Below are 8,137 nucleotides of genomic sequence, written 5' to 3' on the forward strand. Positions count from 1 at the left end.
TCTTGGCGAGACCTCTCTCCTGAAAGCTCCTCCCTTGGAGAACGAGGACGACGACCACGACCACAAGCCTAGGGCTGAGAAGCTCTGCAAAGAAGGCCCTGCTTTCTTTTATAGCCCCAGAGCTGGTGGGAGGAGCCAAATCAGCAGCCCGCTCGACCAATCAGCCGCCCCCAGGACTGAAAACGTCACCGGTTGGTTGGCCCTCAAGTTTAGGGGAGGAGGCTTGCATTGGCGATCCAGGACCAGTAGAGGGCGCCACTGGCGCGCCCTAGCGATTCACGGGGCTTGGGGAGGACTTGGGAGACTGGGCAGGTGCCCAAGGAGGCCCGCAGGGCTCCGCCTCCACGCCTTGCGGGACGGCATCGCCATTTTTTGTCGGTTGAAGAGGGGACAATACATACTTAGACGGGCTGCGGTGGGCCCAGGACGGGCCAAAAGGAAACAAAGCCACGGAAAATCTCCTAGGCGTGCCTCACTCGGCAGATATCTTGTTAGCGGAACTTGTGCTCCCGTGTGTGTGTGTGTGTGTGTGTGTGTGTGTGTGTGTGTGGCCGGGGGACGCGGGGGGACGCGGGGGAAGGCGGGCGGGATAGGTGTGTGGGTGTGGGTGTGGGTGTGGGTGTGGGTGTGGGTGTGGGTGTGGGAGTATGTGTGCGCGCGCGCCAGCGCGAGCATCTGTGCGTGTCCAGCCGCAATCCTCCACGGACACTCCTCGCTTTGAACGGTCCGTCGCCATCCATGAACACCCTTCGGCCCCTGCCTTCTCAAAGACAACGCTCCCTGCATGTCCTTCCCGCCTCAGGTCTAGCCACAAATGGGGAAGTCCAGTCACCTGTCTGTGCTTGCCCCACAGTAGGTTGCAGGAGGGGGGCTTGCATTGACGCTTCTCGACCAGCAGAGGGCGGGACGGGCTCCTTGGCCCCTGCGCCAGTCCACCCAAATTCTGTAATCCACAGCCAAAGATTATGTCCTGGCCTGTCCATCTGATCCACACCCGCCCACACCCACCCCCACACCAACCACCCCCCTCCCGCAACCCTCCCCCCACCCCGCTCACTCTGTGAATGGATGGTCAGGCCCCTGCCCAGAGACCAAGTCCAGGACCTGACCACCTGGGATTGCCAAAGCCTCAGAAATTTCAAAGGCGGGATCAACGTTTTTTTCTGAGGAGCGTTTTTTGTTGTTGTTGTTGTTGTTGTTGTTTTATCGGAGGGGACGACTTATTTTGTTTGTTTGTTTGTTTGTTTGTTTTTCCCACATATTTTCGAGTGATTATGGCCAAGGTGAAAACAGCAACCGGTAAAATGAATCCCCAAAATGCCGCGGTACAAAACAGATCTTTTTCAGAGTTATTCAATAAAATAAAAGTTAACGAAAAATCTTTCTAGGAGTTTTAAATCCTATTTCCAAACAGAAGAAACAACTCCATCATTGGCCCCAGGTCCCTGGCCATCCTCGCGCACACTGACTTGCTGGTGCTTTAGCTGGTGTCCATCATCACATCGTCCTCGTCCAGCAGGGCGTCCACCTCCTCGGCGTCCATCTGGCCGTCCAAGTCCTCGGTGTCCCTCATCGCGTGGTAAGTGTCCAGTAGGGCGTCCAAATCCGCGGTGTCCCTTATCCCGTTTTTAGCGTCCTGCTTGGCGTCCAGCTGCTTGGGGCCCCTCATTGCTTTGTAATTGTCCAGCTGGGCGTCCAACAGCTCAGTGCTCCTCATCCAGTTTTCAGCGCCCTTCTGGGCGTGCAACTGTTCAGTGCCCCTCATCGCGTTGTAATTGTCGGCTGGGCGTCCAACTCCTCGGTGTCCATCACCGTGTCGTAAGCATCCAGCAGGTCGTCCAACTCCTCGGTGCCCCTCATCGAGTTGTAAGGGTCCTTCTGGGAGTCCAACTTTTTGTTGCCCCTGATCGCATTGTAAGCGTCCAGCTGGGCGTCCAACTCCTTCATGCCCCTCATCCCGCATCCAGTGCTCAGCTGGGCATCTAACTTTTTGGTGCCCCTCATCCCGCTGCCATTGCTCAGCTGGGCGTCCAACTTTTTGGTGCCCCTCATCGCAATGGAAGCGTCCAGCTGGGCGACCAACTCCTTGGTGTCCCTCATCCCGTTGCCAGTGCTCAGCTGGGCGTCCAACATTTTGGTGCCCCTCATCCCGCTGCCAGTGCTCAGCTGGGCGTCCAACTTTTTGGTGCCCCTCATCCCGCTGCCAGTGCTCACCTGGGCGTCCAACATTTTGGCGCCCCTCATCGCGTTGTAAGCGGCCAACTGGGCGTCCATTTCCTCGGTGCCCCTCATCCTGCTGCCAGTGCTCAGCTGGGCGTCCAACTTTTTGGTGCCCCTCATCCCGCTGCAAGTGCTCAGCTGGGCGTCCAACTTTTTGGTGGCCCTCATCGCGTTGTAAGCGTCCAGCTGGGCGTCCAATTCCTCCGCAGAGACCTGTTGCTTCGAATTGCGTCGGGTGAGCCTCCCTGTATCCCGGCTGCCTCCGCATGCGTGACCCCGCGTGCCGCAGCCAAAGCCTCCAGATCCTCCGTGTGTAGTCACCCCGCCTCAGTGGACACTCAGTACCGGCCTGCGCTTCGTGTGTATCTGTGAGGTGACGAGCTGGATGTTGAGGGGACGGCCATCCAAAGGGACGCCGGTGTACTGTTTCATGGCTTCCAGGGCTTCTGCCTTGCGCTCAAAGTGCACGTGGGCTGTTCCCAGGCTGCAGCCAGAGCGGTCGTAGTGGACACCAGCCTTCTTCAGAGGCCCGAACTCCGCAAACAGCTGCTGCACGTCCGTGTCGGACACTCCGAAGGCCAGGGTGGACAGAAGCAGCTTCCCCCCGGTCACCAGGACGGCGCCCCTGAGGAATCGGTCGTGTTGCCACTCGTCCGGAAGCTGTCTCGGCCTGCTGTAGGGCGCCGGCCGGTTCCTGCCTCGGCGGAGGGCCGCCCGGTTGCGGAAGGGCCCGCCGCCCTGGCTCACTGGTGCGGCGGTTTGCCTCCGCCACTGCGGCCTCCCTGGGAGCCGGCCGGGCCTAGGTCCCGGCCTCGGTCCCTGCCTCCGCCGCGGCCGCCGCCGCCCCGCTGGCTCCGGTTCAGCCTAATGATGTCGTCCAGAGACATGTGGACTTTGTCGGCCATGGCGGGGCCCGGAATCGGCCTCGGGTCGAGCCCATGCGGTAAGCAGGCGGGCCCTTCATTTCCCGCGCGGCATTGGAGCTGTTCCTGAGCGGGCACCAGATGCTGGGGGCCAGGCCCAGGGATTCCCAAAGGTGTGGATGGAGAGCGTTCAGACGCGCCCAGGGCTGAGAAGGTCTGCGAATGATAGACCCTGCGCTGCGCTGCTGCCCTTCTTTTATATGATAGCCCCAGCGCGTGGTGGGAGGAGCCAGAGAGACCCACCAATCAGCCGCTCCCAGGAATGAAGCGTCACAGTTTGGGTGACGCCAACTTTAGGGTGGGGCAGGTGGCGCATCTCAAGGAAAGGTTCTCCTGAACGTGGCTGCCATGCCCCGGGTGCTTGACCAGCGCCTCTTGGACAGGCTCCTCCGACCCGGGACCCGTGAAGAGTGTTGGGGGTGGGGGGGTTATTTTACTTTATGTTCTTTTTTCTTATTTCTGCGCTCATTTCTCTTCATGCATTGCAATTGATTCTATCTCTCGGCAACGAACCGTTGCAAACGTCGGTCCCATTGGCATTCGAAGGGAGGGGGAGGGGGGACCCGAGACGCAAACACACCGAACGTAGCGGGGCCTTGGAGGTCATGGGAGGCAGAGGCTGAGGTGGATGTGAATAAAACTTGTATGCTTTTGGATCTTAGCTCTGTGCCCAGGACGCCAGAGGCCACCAGCAGTCAAACAGCCCCATCAGAGAGTGCTGGTCTAGATGTGTATGGATCTGTCCCTGTTCGTCAGTCTATGTTGTTCTCTATATTTCACAAATGAGTGAGAGCATGTGCTATTCATTTTGCTCTGACTGGCTAATTTCACTTAGCATAATGCTCTCCAGTTCCATACACGCTGGCAAGAATTCCTTCCTTTTTCTTCCTACTTTTTTTTAACGCAGCGTAGTATTCCACTGTGTGTAGATGTACCCCAGTTGCATGTGTGCGTGTTTGTGTTTACTGCATTTCTGTGAAATGTTCCCCCCCCACTCCCCACCCCACACCCCCAAACCCCTATAGGCATATCCCTGGAGGCATCTCCCAACAGAAAGCAGCTTAGGGTTTGGCCCCTCCCTTGGGGGTGGGGGGGACACCCAGGTGCCAATGGCACCTGAGGGCTTCCAGTGTGGTGGGAGCAGGGACACCTTGCAGGTTACATTACTCCATCTCTGGAAGAGGAAACTGAGGCTGAGGCAGGTGAAATTGATTTGCATGAACCGTCAGTTATCAGGAAGACCGGAAGCTGCAGTTGAAGAAGTTGAGGGCCAGGGCGAGGGTTTCCTTCTGAACTGGGTGAAGAGTGGGGGCCTAGGGAGAGAATGCCATCTGCCTGCAGTCAAACAGATTACCCCTACCGAGGGAGGGCATGACTAGTCCCTGTGTCTGTGGGGCCCTTGGGAGCAGGGTCTGAGTGAGGCGTGTGCTTGTCTGTGTGTTTACGTCCGCAGTCACGCACGGACACTTCTGGATCTGAATGGTCCATTGGCATCCATGAGCGTCCTTCAGCCCCTGCCTTCTCGTAGACCGCGCGCCCCCTGATTGTCCTTCCCCCCTCAGGTCAAGTACAGGCACCTGTTTCTGCCTTCCCCAGAGGTGGCTGCACGAGGGTGACCTGAATTAGCGCTACTCGACCAGCAGAGGGCGGGACGGGCTCTAAGCCTTGCTTGGGCTGGGCCATGTGGTCTATACCCCCCTCCCGCCCCCCCCAGCCCCACGACTCCCTCTCTGGATGAATGGTCAGGCCCCCGCCAAAGGACCAAGTCCGGGCCTGGCTACATGGGCTTGCCTAAGAGTCTACGCATTGAAAGGTTGTATCAATGTCATTTCTAAGGAGTTTTTTTTTTTAAATGAGATTTTTTTTTCAATTTTAAAAAGAGGTTTATTGTGTGTGTGTTTGTGTGTGTGTGTGTGTGTGTTTTAAACCAGGTCAGAAGGTCAAATCTTCAAAGTGCATGCAAGCTGCTCCTCCCTAGAGGTCCGGACTGTATGTTCAAGAGCATCTCCAGGAAGGCCTGCGGGGATGGTGCCTCCACATTCTGGAAGGTGTTCTGGACTCTGCCAAACAGGATGAAATATTTTGTCTCCAGCCAGATGAACACGAAGTGGTTCTCATTGAACAGGATGGAGACTCCAGAGCGGTGCCTGGCGAAGACGAAGGTAGGTAAGTTAACAGTAATATGTTTCCACGCTATAGAAACACATGCTGCAGGTTCGGGCGCTGGAAATGTGGCACACAGAAGGCCAACTCCCCTGCGCTGCTGTATCAATGTCATTTCTACAGAGATTTTTTTTTTTAACGGATTTCTTGAGCCCACGCCTACACGCAGAACAAATGGAACAGGCTACTCCTCTGAAGCTGCAGCCCTGGACTCCTTGACGCTGGGCTGGGCTGGGCCCTGCCAGCCATGGCCCTGGCTCTCCTCAGTCCCGTGTTCTTGCTGCTGCTGCTGCTGCTGCTGCTGATCCCAGATCATCTGCTTGTCAATCAATTGGACCACGCTGGAGAGTTCCTTGAAGTTGCGGATGATGTCACCATCTGGAAAGGTGGATTCGGCGCATGAGGTGGATCTCTACCTTAGTATTCATGCACTGTCCCGTGATGTGGGTGACCGTGGCATACTTCCCGCTCTTTGGCTCCAGTAACTTGGCCGCCGCCATTTTGTTTCTTAAATATTATTGATTGATTTTTTAACAGAGTGGAAGGGAGAGGGATAGAAAATTAGAAACCTCAGAGATAGAGAAACCTCAATCAGCTGCCTTGTGCACACCTCCTACTGGGGATGTGCGCACAACCAAGGAATATGCCCTTGACCGGAATCGAACCTGGGACCCTTTAGTCCGCAGGATGGTGCTCTGTCCACTGAGCCAAACCAGTTAGGGCGGCAGCTGCCATTTTGAAACGGCAAAGGTCAATCCCTCTCTTTTATACTCTCCCCGCCACCCCAAATCCGGCATGTTAACTTCCCCGTTTGGATAGCACAAAATGCAAGTCCAAAACATTGTACAAGTACACTTTTTACTATACGGAGGTGGATCAATACCTTTGTGTTTTTGGTGTGTGTGTGTGTGTGTGTGTTTTAAAATATATCTTTATTGATTTCAGAGAGGAAGGGCGAGGAAGAGAGCGATAGAACATCCACGATGAGAGAGAATCACTGGTCAGCTGCATCCTGCAGACCCACACTGGGGATCTACCCCGCAACCCAGGCATGTGCCCTTGACCCGAATCGAACCCGGGAGGCTTCGAGGTCCACAGGTGACACTCTAAGCACTGAGCCAAAGCTGTTAGGGCCATTTTTCTGTTGCTGTTTAAAAAGAGAGAGGAAGGGAGAGGGAGAGGGAGAGGGAGAAAATTGATTTTCCACTTGTTTATTCATGTGTCCCTTACTTTTTAAAAATATATATATATATATATATATATATAGATAGATAGATAAAATATATATTTTTTATATATTTATATATATATATATATATATATATATATATATATATATATATCACTAGGAATGAGGGAATTTGTGGTCTCTACCCTGGGACCTTGGGCTGTGCCCTGAGGGCATTGGAAAAAGGAAAGTGACTTGTTACTATGGCATTCATGAGTCCAAATTCATGTGATCCTAGAGGCATAGAAAAACAATAGGCTCAGATACCAGTAAGTTCAAAGATGATCTCTCTGGGGGAAGACACCCGGCCTAGGGCGTGAGTACCCACTCACTATACCCTGCTTTCTACTTTAAAAAGTTTTTAATTTCAGAACATCCTGGTTGATCACGTTAGTTGTCTGAGTTTGCAAGGCCAGGCCTGGCTTTCCGGGAGTGGGTCAGGTTAGCATGCGGACCCGTTTTATCCACAAAACAAAGCTTCTTATGTATTGACACCTTCCATTTTATCCTATTGCATTACATTTCGTTTTATTAACGGATGTCTCCCCCAACACATTCAATTCCAAAAATAATAAAACAAAAAAAAAGAGAAAATGAATCCGCCCTTGTTGTCCCTGGAGTACTCGCCTCATTTAGGCTCAGAGACCCTGGGGTTTCAAGGGCCCTGTTCCACAAAAGGTATTCTGGGTATGTCCACTCGGTTGGTCCTCAGTCACACCCCACCCCCCAAGAAAAATAGTTCCAGTCCCCCTTCAACTTCCAGGACGCCCTCGGGGTCTTCCTGGAAAACCCAGGTGTTGGACTCCAGGAGATCAGATCTAGGGTCAGGGTCAGGGTAAAGGTGAGTGTAAGGGTCAGGTCAGGTTTAGAGTCAGGGTCAGGGTCAGGATTAGTGTTAGGTTTATTGTCAGGGTCAGCTTAGGGTCACCATCAGGGTTAGGTTTAGGGTCAGTGACAGGGTTAGTGTGGGGATCAGGATCAGGGTCAGAGTCAGGGTCAGGGTCAGGTATAGATCCAGGGTCAGCGTAAGTGTCATGGTAATGGTCAGTTTCAGGGTTAGTGTTAGGTTTATTGTCAGGGTCAGGGTCAGGTTTGGGTTAGGGTTAGAGTGAGGGTTAGGGTTGTTAGGGTTAGGGATGGGGTTGTTAAGTTTAGGTTTAGGGTGTTAAGGTGAGGGTGAGGGTGAGTGTTTAGGCTGAGTGTGAGGGTGAGGGTGAGGTTTGGGACTGTTAGGGGTTAGATTTAGGGTGACGGTGAGGGTGAGGGTGAGGGTGAGGGTTACGGGTAGGATTTATCATGGTCAGTATTTCCATAACTGGAATAAGAAATGTGTTCTCGAGGAGAAACCAAGATGGCGGCATAGGTAAACACCGGAGTTTGCTGCCTCGAACAACCACTTCAAAAATACAACTAAAAGACGGAACGGACATCACCCAGAACCACGGGAAGGCTGGCTGAGGAGAGTCTCTTCAACTAGAAGCAAAAACAACAGCATTCCGACGCTCAGCGGAGGCGCAGTGTGGAAAATTTAAAGGTACGCGTGCGTGTGAGGTTGCGCCGCGCAAAGCGGCTGCGGCTGAGGGCGCGATTGTCGTTTCATCAG

At 54.0% G+C, this 8,137-nt stretch overlaps 1 pseudogene; it reads right to left on the reverse strand.

Moving 5' to 3' along the window:
* Nucleotides 1-1,761: 1,761 nt before the first annotated feature.
* LOC102440904 lies at nt 1,762-3,125 on the reverse strand (annotated as a pseudogene).
* Nucleotides 3,126-8,137: the final 5,012 nt, after the last annotated feature.

This window comes from Myotis lucifugus, unplaced genomic scaffold (genome assembly GCF_000147115.1).
Source record: "Myotis lucifugus unplaced genomic scaffold, Myoluc2.0 scaffold_6904, whole genome shotgun sequence".
NCBI lineage: Eukaryota > Metazoa > Chordata > Mammalia > Chiroptera > Vespertilionidae > Myotis > Myotis lucifugus.